Below are 13,971 nucleotides of genomic sequence, written 5' to 3'. Positions count from 1 at the left end.
TTACATACAGTGTTTTCGAGACAAAGCATCATGCTGTTTGCCATTTCATGCACCATGCTACCCAGCCCACTCTTGTCTCTGCCTCCCATGTTGCTCTCCAAAAGAAGTGTAGTACCAAGTCCAAGGTTACATAGGTCAAGGGTATCTGGCCTCAGCATCAATCACTTTATTGCTTGAGCCAACTCTCTAGCCCTGCAAGGGTTTCTTTTAGAGATTGGTTTTAGTAAGTTTACAAAAAATAAGTTTCTTTATGACATTTTCATAAAGTATGCTATTAATCTTTGATCATATTTACCCCTGATCCGTCTCATTTTTCTCTACTGCTTCCTCATAACAGGTGTCTCATCTTCCTCTCACAAACGTCTCTACTTCAGTTTCTATACCATATATGTAAATGTGTGTGTACACTGTGTATATATGTATGCATAAAAGCAAATATGTATATATATATCATTTTCATTAAGATTGGATCCATTTTTAAGAGTGAACACAAAATGTTTTTTCGTATTTTGTTTCTCCTATAATTTTCTCTTTTCTAGAAAGAGGTTTTAACATTAACTTTGACATAAGAAAAATCACTTCAAATAAAATAAGTTTTTAAGAGCTTTATTATTAAAATATATGTTTATACATTTTCATCAGAAAGTAAATACTCATAAAAAGAATGGAAATACCTTTTATCAATCATTTTATAACAACATACTTATAATAAAAATTTGGATGTTACTTTATAAATAGAAATTAATTAAAATAATTTTGACCTTTATATTTGCTTTTGTAATACATTATCTTTAGCTACATAAGCAACACTACAGCTAATTTCAGTATTTTAAGCTGCCTAAATTTAAGCATAAGTGAGCTATAGTGGTGAAGGGAACGTGCTGTTACTGAGAACCTTGATTTCATTCCCAGCACCCACAGGAAAGTTCACAGCTGTCTGTAACTTGAGTTCCAAGGGATGTGTTGCTGTCTGTTCTTGCCCAAACTCATCAGGTATGCTTGTGGTAAACAGTATAGTAAGAGACAAAATATCCATATACATAAAAGTTAAAATGCAGGTTTAAAATAAAAGGTTTAAAATGCAGCATAGTTCTTCGCAATTCTGTGTAGACAATCCTCTCTCAAACTCTTCAAAAACTATTCCAGAAATACATATTAAAGAAAAACTAAGAAACTTTGACATGAAAATAACTTCATAACTTTAAATGCATTGTTTCCTAAATAAGCACAAAACTGGGAATAAATAACTCTAAAATAAGTTGAAGTAAATACACATCAACTGTGTGACACGTTTGGGATAGAGCAGAGCAAGAGGAAAAGACCTGAACTTCAATCCCAAAATATTGCCCTTTGATAGGAAGATATAAATATTAATAATGTTCATAAATCAGTAAAGAATAAACAATTACATGTATTTAAGTGGAGACATCTGCTGTGAATTTCATTATCACAGAGAAAAATGTGTTGATACATGGAGATATTTGATTTTGTGTGTCTTCAGAAGAGTATGATTAAACTGCTGCTTCATATTAAAAGTCCTTTGTGTAGCAGGTGGCAAATAGGTCATGAGGGGATGGAGCATCCAGATGGAGTGTCTGGCCCATCTGCCTGCTAAATACTGTGGCTGAAGGGAGCTAACAGTAGCTTCACATTTATCCAGAGTTTAAATTCTGCAAACCTCATGTCACTAAGTCATACTTTTCTTGTCTGACTAGAAAACTTTTCTCTCTCTTCCTTTTTAATCTAGCCTTTTTCTCTAGAGCTCCACATAGGCAAGTCTGTTATTCTGATATCCCAGCCCTAAGATTTATAAATTAAAATAAAAATGTTTTTAAAATGTTTACCCAGTATTTACTCTGGTATAATCTATTTTAATAAATTCATAGATTAATATTTCATTTGATCTATATTTTTACATTATGCAAAGTATAAAACAGCATGCAGAATTAATATAATTTCAATTATGTTGTTTTGCTTAAAGAGGCAATAAAAATGTAGCCATGAATGTATTAAGTATTCTAACCAAACTTCTTTTTAAAAATCTAGGGTAACTCTAACCAAACAAGTGAAAGACTTGTATGATAAAAATTTCAAGTCTATGAGGAAAGAAATTAAAGATGATATCAGAAGATGGAAAGATCTCCCACGCTCATGATTCAGCAGGAATATCATAGTAAAAATATCTATCCTAAAAAAAAGGTATTTTGCAGATGCAATGAACTTCTCATCAAAAATCCAACACAATTCTTACAGAACTTGAAATGACAATTCTCACCTTTATATGGAAAAACAACAACAGAAGTGAGATAGTTGTAAGAATCCTGTACAATAAAAGAACTTCTGGAGGTATCACCATCAGTGATTTTATGGTCTGCTACAGAGCTATAGAAATAAAAACAGCATGATATTGGCATAAAGACAGGTGGATCAACATAATTGAATACCCAGACACAAATCTATACTCCTAGGACAACTGATTTTTTTTTTTACAGAAAAGCCAAAAGTATACAGTGGAAATAAAGAAAGCATCTTCATCAAAGGGTGCTGTCATAACTGGATGTTGGCTTGTAAAAGAATGAAAATAGAAATGTATCCATCACCATGCACAAAACTCATTCACAGAGACCCATAGCGAGACAAAGAGGTACAGGCAACTAATGACTGCTGGGAGAGGGAGAATTTTTTTCCCAGAGGATGAGCCCCAAATTTGTTAAACAATAACAGGTGGACTATTCTTAAACAAAGTACATATAAGCAACGCCAGACTCGGTAGGTTGTATTGTATATTTATTAATGTTAATATATATGTATATGTATGTATGAGTGTGTAATAGTAATAAGCAAGAAAAAGGGGCCAATAAGCAGATTCAGCAGATTGTATTTATGTATATATTCAAATGTGTATCTATATGCATGCCTGTATTCATATACATATATGTGTGTGTGTTTATGTATCATTAATAATCAAAGAAAAAGTGAAATTGAGAATGAGTAAGGAAAAACAGGGGAGGAGATAATGGGAGGAAATGAAAAGGGGGAAATTGTGTAATTATATTTTAATTAAAATCTTAAAATTATTTTTGAAAAGAGAAAAAAACATTCTCGAAGAATGTACAATTTTTATACTATTTGTCTAATACTTTTCAGAACTGAAATATTAAATAGTGCATCATCCATATTAGTGCACTCATTCTTACTTAGAAGTACCATAACTATGATACAACATGCAGATGTTCCAGAATTTACCACCATTTTGGCAACTGAGAGAAAAAGTACAATGCATCTGGGTTCAGTGGTGTCACTGCCTGGGTGGGAGCCAGAGGATGCCTCCCTGTGACGAAGTGAAGAGAACTGAGACCAGAAGCAGGGGCAAGAGCAAACCTTGGTGGCCTGACTCCAGTGACCTCCTTCCTGCAGCCAAGTCACAGATGCTGAAGGTCACCCATATTCAAAGAACAGCACCTCCAACCAGAAACAAGCATGTAGGGCAGACCAATGTACTGTTGTTGGTCTTTTGAAGACTAAAAGTGTTTTTCATTTTATAATGAAGCAGTATTATATTAGTCTGCACATCAGTGCATAGTAACAAAGGTCAGGAGAAATCAAGAGTTGTGATGAAATAAAAATGCTGATCATAGTCCTTGAACAGCAAGAAAGGCATTTGGAAAACACTCCATGGAGTGAGGAAGCCGAGGCTCGGAAAGTGAAGTATTTTAGGTTTTCTCTCCTATGTGGATCAGAACCTTTAGCATTATTTATGTTGGGAAAACTGTAGCGGACTGGGAACTAGAAAACGACCAAACTGTGAGAGAAAAGAGACATTAAGGAGAGGAAGGAGGGTAGAATTAATGTGATGTGAAAACAGAAGAAGGGAGACTGGAAGTAAGGGAATTTAAATAGAGGTAGAGTATGGAATGGGATAGGAATAAGGGTGTGGGGTGGGGTAACCTAAACTAAGGAGGTATGATGAAGAGCCACAATAAAACCTACTAGTTCAAAAGCTAAATTATTATGTATATAGGAATATAGGTGTATATATACATATACAGACATGTATATCACAGCGATTAGTGAGAAAGGAGGCCCTGGCACTGAAAGCGAGAAGAGATAAGTGTATATGAAGGATTGAGGAGCGGTAAAGGGGGGTAATGATGAAATTATAGTACAACCTTAAATAATGAAGAAAATAGCTTTTAAGGCCAATACATAAATAATAAGCAGATGGATAGATAACAGATGACAAGTGGTGACAGACGGATACTTCTAAAAAACATAACTAAAAACTAATTTGAATTGGTGTATTGCACTGATGGATAATGTCAATGCCAGGAGCCATGGGTTGTTAAACAACATCTCCAAGTACAAGATACGTTCCTAAGAATTGCTGGCCAAAGTGACCACCAAAACAGCTATTGATAATTCCGTTGGTTCCTCACCAAAATTAGATGGTAACACCTAGTGAATTAATATACCACACACAATAGTTACAAAATACAGTGAAACCATTCTGGACCTGAGCTAGACTTTTTCTCCCTAAGGCCTGGAGGTTACTGTGCAGGCACAAGAGTGAAGGAAAGGTCTTTGGCTCTAGCATGATACAGTAACGATCTGCCTGCTGATGTAAGAATGCCACTATTATCACAGCGGTAAGCAGTGAATGATTTTCTTGGATCAGAGGCTTGGTCCTCATGAAGGAATTCATGCTGGGTACTGTGGATTTGGTAAAAGGCTCATGACTTCAGAGGTTATAAATACTAGGGGTGAGACTACCATGTGGTTTAACTAAATGGGCTTGTTTTCAAACTGCCTCCTAAATATTTATGGTTATACCTACAGACAAGTACTTCCCCCAGCCTTCAAATAAAAAAATAAGCTACTCTTTGTAGATAACAACAGTTAATATAGAGCCATGGCCACTCTGGGTGCTGAGAACAATAACTACTGAATTCTCATCCTTAAATAGGAAAGCCTCCAAAGCTCAGAGAACACTTCCGAAGGACAGAAAGAATGTGAGATCCATACAATGGCGATGATAAGTGTGATACGTTAGTTTATGGGCATAGCATGGGCCTGGCATTCGTGAACTCACAGCAACTAGAGTTGTCTGCACAAACTTAAGCCAGCAAGCATTTTGGAGAAAGTGAATCATGGGGATCCGTCCTGCCAAGGGGAGCTAATGACAGTTAAGGACAGCTGGAGGAGAAAAACTCAATGTTTTTAGTGATGTATTCACTGGTGAATTTTTCCTGCTCCGGTAAATGGACTTGTGAAATGCCATCAAAACAAAACATAAAGACATGAAAATGGAATGAAGATTCTTGGGGGTGTGGTTTAACTTGGTGGTGCTGTGCAAGAGATAAGAAAAGGCAGAGGGACCATAATGACAAGAATGTGTTACATACATAAGAAATTGTCAAATAAAAATTAACCCTTAAAAAGTAAAATGATAGTTTTGATGATTAATCTTGGCAGTCAACTTGAACACATGTCCATTTCAATTGGAGTTTACCACTTCAAAGTATGTGAACTTTTATCAGAGATGGTTTATATGATGAGTCTTTTGGTTGTGCACTGGTGTGTCTCGAGAAGTGGACAAATATTCTGTGCACTTTTGATGGTGCTTCTTAGTCAAATAACATTTAAATAGATAAACCGAGTAGAACAAATTGTCATCTCTGACGTTGGTTTGACATCACCCAATTCCCAGACCTAGGGAGAGTGAAGAAAAGATTGCCTCTCACTGTTTAAAGCTCAGGGAACAGCAAGAAAAAGGGGAATGGAAATGTTACAATACTCAGTGGATTGAGAGAACTACAAAATGCTGATCTCTGAGTATGAAAAAGCTGTTGTTCACATCAGATAATAGCAGCTGTGGTTACCTGCACAAGGTGAGCACAATATGCCAGTTAGAGCACCATGGGGAAGTGATCCTCAAGCCCCCATCTATATCATGGAGCCAGTGGTTGTTAAGGGCTTTGGGAATGTGTGCTCTAGTAGGTTCCTCATGTGCTTATGAGCAATATTAATTGGACTCAGGGGATTATTAACAAAAATAAGTTAATGAGGAAAAATAGCTCAGAGGGATATGGAGCAGGGGTACTAGGGGGAATAGGAGGAGGCAGGGGTTGGTGTAAATAATTAATAGACATTGGAGAACTATATGGAATTTTCAGAGGATAAAAACAATATTTTTTAAAAAGGAAAAATGGCATAAAAACCTGAATTTTAGCCTACTGTATTTGATCTCATTTAGAGATCTGACTCTGTAAGTTGTAGAGGGTGACATTGTCTCATCCTGAGTTTCCAACCTGCCAATTCTCAGATGAGATCTTCTTATCAGCCCTGTCGGTTCTCTAGCTTACCAACTACAAATCTTAATACTTGTAAGATTCCATAATTGAATGATCTAGCTCCATAATTTACATGATCTAACAGGATATTTTCTGAAGAACTTTGTCTAATAACATTAAAAGAACCTCATACCCTTGGCAAAGGCGGTAAGTCTTCATAAGAAAGATGATATGAAAAGGATCACTTTCTCCCTAAAATACTTTACTACTCTGACGACAGCCAATCCTAATAATATTGAAAGGACAATTCTTCATCCACTGCTCCTTCTTTGCATATTCATTAAATATATTAATATGTATTCATGATTTAAGATATTTCTATCCCTACTGAGTAAATTGGGAGCATGGGATCCTTGGGAGAGGATTGAAGAGGAAGGAAGAGGCAGGCAGGGGAGCAGAAAAAAATGTAGAGCTCAATAAAAATTTAAAAAATATTTCTATCAACACATTTCCTATTTAATTTAAAAATGTATACCTTGCTATTGCATAGTGATTATTCTGTATAAAAGTCTTGCTTGTATTTTGTGGGTCACTGTAGTTCAAGATGTCTATTGATTTGCTGATTTTTCTCATACCCAGCTAAGACAGAGCAGTATAAACATTTACCGATATTGTGGACTTGTGCTAATCTATGGTTCTTTTAGCTCATAAATATGTACCTAGTTTACTTGTAAATTTCATCAGTAATTAACTTGAATGTTCAAAAATATTTTAGTGTCTTGTTAATTTGAATTTTAATGTTTTACAAATAGTATTTAAATTTTTTAATTGTCAAAAGATTGAATCTAATGACATAGAATGTGATGATTTACATATAAATAATTACTATAATTAAACTAATTGATATATTTATGAAAGATTTATAGAAGTTTTGTTCCTTATGAATAACTTCTATATCTTTGACTAACATATCCCTTTTCCACCACGTCTCCAGACCCCTTTACCTACTCAAATCATTAATTATTTTTGCAGGTGTGTATATATGAAACATGTTTACATATGTATATATTTATATATTCTTAAATATAAGCTGCTCTGTCTATATAATATTACTCATACATATGTTTTCAAGACTGACAATTTGATATTTGATAATCAATTAGTGCTCTTCCCTGGATAAGGTTATTTCTCGCTCTCTTAGAATTCTCTAATTCCATATAGTTCTGTGTAGGTTTGAAACCTTGTGGGTTTTCCCACCTACTTTAGTGTGTCTATTGATGCTGCCCTTGTTCAGCTCATGTTTAGGCTGTCATGCTAGAATTTTTAAAATGTATTGACTACCAATATGCTAAAGAAGTAGGGTAATTTTACTAGTATTAATCTGTCACATATCACTTGTCTTGGTATTCCTGGGAAGGACAACACAGATTTTTTAACACATATTCTTTTATGCAACTCTTGATAGCTAACAAATTACACCAATCATACAGCAAATCTATCTATCTTGCTGACTGTCTGTGCATGTGTATGTGTGTGTTTCTGTGTGTGTATGTGAGTGAGCGTGTGTGTTACAGAATGGCAGCCAATATTTAAGGAACCACAGAATAGCTCACAAGGTTGCAGAGTCCTGGTAAGCAGAAAACTGATAGAGACGTAAGTAGATTATACAATGGAGTAAGATAAGCTCTAAAGCACTGGCTGGGGGGTAGCTAAAGTTGGGAAAGTTGCTGAGACTGCAGAGTCAAAGTTGAGCTGTAGAAGAAAAATGCCATGTACCTTGGAGGCTGCAGGTACAGCCAGCACCAAGACCCTTTACATTCAGCTCCTGGGTAAAAAAGTCAGCTAGCTATATGACAGCTTTAATAGCTTTCTGATATCAAGGACTGGAGAAGCTGCAAGAATTTTTTTCTTTACATGCTAATAAGAATCTTACAATTTTGCTGGTTGCAAGACATACCCATCTCCTGCATCATGAGAAAATGACTAAGCCATTAAGGACAGAACAGAAAACTTAAGATTCAAGCATCTTGCTGTATATCATTACATCCCACCTACCCCATGCAGTGTGGAAATAGTCAAATAGATGCTATATTTATTTCTTAGGAATAACCACCATAGTGACTGACTAATAACAGGTTGCAAAATCTGCCATCCTTGTGCAAAACTAGGCCACCCTAGGACTCCCTTTGGGGATAATCAGGACCCAGACTACAACCTCACTGCAAATTTACTCCTTCTTCTGCACAGTCCTGTCCCCATTATTACAAAAAGATGGTTTCTCAGAACTTCCCCAATAGAGTGCTTCAAATTTCGATCTTAGCAGAAAACCCCAACTGTGGATATACTGTATAGCAGACAGAAATCAGTCATGATTATTGGGAGCACAAGCACTATAAACAAATTTACTGAAAATACACTGCATCTTCCACTCAGCCTCCTGCAAAGCTCATTAACTAATCAGAACTGCAGTGGTTGTGAAGTGTGGAACATTGCACTTCCAAGGCACATTATCTTAGGACATCACCAGTCCTCTTCAGCATCAGTTATTGCCCTCCTTTTGTGTTACCTATAGTCTCGGTGAGCATTAGATACATCTTTTGGAATTTACCAGCAAAACACTTGTTTCCAACCAACAAAAAGCAAATCATGCCATCAGATATTTTCTGGGACCTATAGCAGACATTTCTCCACTTTGCTTTAGCCAATACTGAATGTTTCCACCAATGTATTTGGAAAGTGACTCATAGATGACATTCTTGTTTGTTCTTATTGAAACTGCTTCTACATGGAAATATGATATTTGGGGTAACCTAAATCTGGGTGCATGGACCACAATCACTCAAACTGGGCAAATGAATACACTATCTCTTAGTTCTTTGATTTGAGAGTTGTAATTTTTTCATCTGTAGCAAAAACACAGGTGCTCTCCAATTCAATTAGAATTCCATTCAATAAGCTCATAATACCTTCAAATTTTATATTATGTGCCAAAAATACCTTATTTTTGAGTTCAAGGACCCATTACACTTCAGAGAGTTCATCATTTTCCATTGTGATAGCATCGCCCATAGAGAAGCGAGACACTGCAGCTGAGTGTTTTCAGAGTGGCACCTTTTGTCACATGTCAGGCTTAGAGGAAAGATCAACGATCGTAATATGAAGAAGAGTTCTACTGGTTTCACATCACCTTCATCCCACTGCCGGAGGTTAACTGGACGTGAGCCTAGGTGTGGGACAGTGACAAAAATATTGGAGGACTGACAAGTGCAGCTCTGTTGATGGAACTGCAATGTGAAGTGCAGAAACACGTGCTAAAACATAAGATTCTGTGGTGGGGCATACATAGTTCTTCTTAGTTCCGTGAGATTAATACATATTTCTTAACAAAAAGCTAATTGATCTCCTTTCCAACACTGTCTTCTCAAAGGTATTTTTAAAAATGTGAGGTTTTAGAAAACAAAGATAACTATTTACATTTATAGTAGGGAATAGTTTTTTCTTGTCTTAATTCTTTTCCATTAAAATTTCAACTAGGTTATGGCCAGCTTGCGGTATTTGAGTGTAAATGTTCTCCACATGCTCATATGTTTGACTATTTGGTCCCCTGTTTATTGCACTGTTTGGAAAGGATTAGGGTGTGTGGTCATGTTGGAAGAGATGTGTCACTGGAGGTTGGCTTGGAGATTTCAAAAGCCCACGTTGTTCTTAGTTACCTCTCTTTCGAGCCTCACACTTGTGGATCAAAGCACTCCTCTACTGTTCTCGCACCATGCTTGCCTGTCTATTTTCATGTGCCCTGTCTTTATAGTTATGGACACTAACCCTCTGGAACCATGAGCCCCTATTTAAATATTTTCTTTTATAAGATACCTTTGCCATGGGTTTTGCTACATGAATAGAAAAATAACTATGATAGGATATTACAAAAAGATTTGGGATTGTAAGATATTGGGTCCTTAACTACAAGATCCTAAATTCTTTAGTGTCAAATACTGACATAAACAACTAATCCCTAACATCAACATTTAATCACATCCATTTACATGAAGAGTGAAATCAAGCTTTCAATGGGGGAAATGACTGCTAGGATACAAGATGAGATCAAAATGAAGAATAAAAATAAGAGACTGAGGCATTGGGTGCTTTTGTTGCCTGAAAAAAAATATTGTAAGATAAGAGAGTACATACTCAAATGAAAGTATAAAACCAACTTAAATAATACATATTGCCCTGCTTAAGACCCTAAGCAACAGAGGAGTGGGGGCCCGATCTTGACTTACCCTGTAGTCAGGCTGATGATTATCTTAAATATTACCATAGCACCTCATCCAGCAACTGATGGAAACAGAGGCAGAGACCCACATTGCAGCACTGGACTGAGCTCCCAAAGTCCAGTTGAAGAGTGAAAGGGATGAGAATATAAGCAAATAGGTCAAAACCATGATGGGTTTACCCACTGAAACAGTTTGCCTGAGCTATTAGGAGTTCACCAACTCAAGCCAAACTGGGAAAGATCAAACATAGGACCAAACTAGTCCCTCTGAATGTGGTTGACGGTTGTGTGGCTGGGGCAGACTGAGGGGCCACTGGCACTGGCTCCAGGATTTATCCCTACTGCATATACTGGCTTTTTGGGAATCTATTCTCTTTGGATATAGACCTTGCTCAGCCTAGATATTTTAGGAGGGGTCTTGTACTTTCCACAAAGCAATGTGCCTTACACCTTTTTCTGAGGATTAGATGGGGTGGGTGGGAAGGTGTGTGGATGGAATGGGAGGAGGGGAGGGAGTGGGAACTTGGTTTGGTATTTTTTTTAAAAAACTCTAATAAATTTTAAAAAAGAAGTACACAGTCCTTTCCTTAACAATGTAGTCACTAAATAGATGAGAAGAGATATTTAAAGAGGTCAGCACCATCAGAAGTCAACAATTAAACACCACTACTACATAGTGGATCAAATTTAAAACCCATGAACTTTGGTATATACATGCTAATCATAGCAATGGATTCAATCATATAACTTCTTACATGCTTAATGTTGATGTAATAATCCTACTTGAGATCACAACCAGACAATGTCATACTAATATATATATATATATATATATATATATATTTTGTTGGTACCTCTAAAGAGCATAAAACCTCAGTGGGAAGAGAAAATTTCTATAAAATAATTTAGATCAACAAAATCATGATAAACTTAAATGAAGATGAATTTTAAGAATAATAATCAAGAAAGTAAGAAAAAGATAATATTATGTGGTATTGCCAACTCAGTTGTAGTTATATGTTGTCTGTATTTATTGTGTTTATTTTAAAATATGACTGCTAATTATTTTGCTTGATTTATTATCCAAAGAAGGAATGTGCAACAGAACTTTAAGTTAAATAATGCTGAGTGTCTCAGACATCCTTGTTAAGTACAAAAGATTAAAGAAAAAATTCAAGATTGTAGTTGATATGGGATTCCCCTCTGTATGCTGTGAATATCATTGATTAATAAAGAAACTATCTTGGGCCTGTGAGGGAAATAGAGGTAGGTGGGGAAAACTAAACTGAATTCTGGGAAGAGGAAACCAGAGTCAGGGAGAAACCATGTAGCCCCACCAGAAACAGACGCCAGAACTTTACCAGGTGAGCCACAGCCTCGTGAAGATACACAGATTAATAGCAATGGGTTAAATTACGATGTAAAAGTTAGCTAATTAGAAGCTAGAGCTAATGGACAAAGTAGTGGTTTAATTAATAGTTTCTGTGTGGCTATTTCAGGACTGAGCAGCCGGGAACTAACTAGTGGCCTCCCTACTACAAGTAATAATGTACAATAGGCTTCCTTTTAGTTACACACTCAAGATGTTTAATAATATTCCCCAATAGACCAAACCATAAAAACTTTATGAGGGCTTTGGTGAGTGATCACAAGAATCCTTAAAATGCCTCTTAATTATGCCAAAAGCAAGAAGAACCCCTAAATTCTTGATACAGCACCTGTGTACAAGGACTAGTCGACTACTTGTCATAGGATGATTGTACTAAACACATTTCAACATGGAGTAAGTAGCACTTTCCCTACTAGAATAGACAATAATCTGCAAATACATTCGTGGGAGTTTTTCTTGTTGCTGTTGTTGTTGTTAATATTTTTGGATCTGTCTCTTTATTTCACATTCACCAAATGCCTTATTTAACACGAGAGACACACAGTACAACTGATGGACCAAGTAATTCATTTTTCAGTAAAACTTGTTATCAGTGTGGCAATGGAATAAGTTTGTTTGGCTGGGAATTCCAATAGCTAAAAGCACTAGCTCTACAAATAGGAATAACCACTTAGTGAATATAAGGTGACAGTTCCAGCTGAGAGAAACAAGCCCTAAAATTTGTTCTACAGACTGATAGGTGCTATAAATTCATAACTAATGTGCAATTTTTACATATCTATAAAATGAAGGTGAAAAGAAGATGATGGGAAAAAGTGTTTCTTGCAACTCTACTTAATAACCTATTTTCATGTTAGGTTCACACTTTTTCTGACATTGAGTTATGCTACCTTGTGCGCCAGAGGACACACAGAATTATTCCCAAGAACTTGGTATTTGACTCACCACTGGACAGGTTTATGTCTTAGTATAATTGAAGCACACAGAACACGAGGAACTGCCTAAAACTCAGGCAATTCTCTGCACCCCTGAATATTTCCAGATGTGTTATCAAATACTCATAGAAAGTGAGGCAAATCTAATGGAAGAAAAATCATCTAGACATTTATTAGTTTCAGAAAAAAATTGCAGGGAGAATATAGAAAAACAATAAAATTCTAGTGGGTGATTATTATCTAGGTAACGGTCAGTGAAGGATCATTTAAGCTTTTACCATGACTGCTTAAGATTCTTAAGCAATGACCTTCAATTCCTCATTGCTTTATACTCCATAACTGCTGAAAATCTTAGCCAAATTCCTATCATATTTGTTTTCTGATTTCCAACTTTATTTCAGCTTGATATTTCCATCGGGTACACAGGTAATCTAAGATGGGGGATAGAGTATATCTAGTTAAGTTTCTGCAGCTAAATTGGTTATCTAGAATGTTATCCAGAGAAGCAAGCACCACACTACTACCAACATTCAATGTGTCCTTCTGATCATGTTAGTGGGAAGATGTGGCTGTGGAGATGAGGGAGAGAAGCAGAAAGATGATAAAGTCTTATCTGTGTGTACTTTAAATGACTTTTAAAGCAAAAACAAAGAGATACCAGTGGAAATTTATTTAAATGTTTATGATCACATAGGTTTTTGTTATACTTTTGTGTGCTATGAAATGAGTAATGTTTTAAAGCCTATAAAATAAAATAAAAACATTAAGGACAGATTTATGTTTAGTTGACTTTGTATTTCTATATGTAAATGTTCTGATATGTTGAAAATTGTCTTTCATTTGTAGAAATATCATAACTTCAAAGCAGAAAAAGGCAACATCAAAGCATTTTAGATTCCCAAATGCAAAGTACTTACAAGGGAGAAAGACAGCAGGATTTGAAATAAAAAACATAATTAGGTTACAGAAGGAAAAATATCTAAGTTATTTTTTATATTTTGATTAATATATTTTGGAATGACCTAAGTAGAGTTTCTCCAGCTGTAATGTTAAACTATGCAATGAAATACAGGAAATCATGGC

At 35.8% G+C, this 13,971-nt stretch overlaps 1 protein-coding gene across 1 annotated transcript in view; it reads right to left on the bottom strand.

Moving 5' to 3' along the window:
• Fstl5 (follistatin like 5) overlaps positions 1-13,971 on the bottom strand; it is a 405,920-nt gene that overhangs the window by 325,987 nt on the left and 65,962 nt on the right. The window lies entirely within an intron of this gene.

Source organism: Microtus pennsylvanicus, chromosome 16 (genome assembly GCF_037038515.1).
Source record: "Microtus pennsylvanicus isolate mMicPen1 chromosome 16, mMicPen1.hap1, whole genome shotgun sequence".
Lineage (NCBI taxonomy): Eukaryota > Metazoa > Chordata > Mammalia > Rodentia > Cricetidae > Microtus > Microtus pennsylvanicus.
This window is presented reverse-complemented; position numbering and strand designations above follow the sequence as displayed.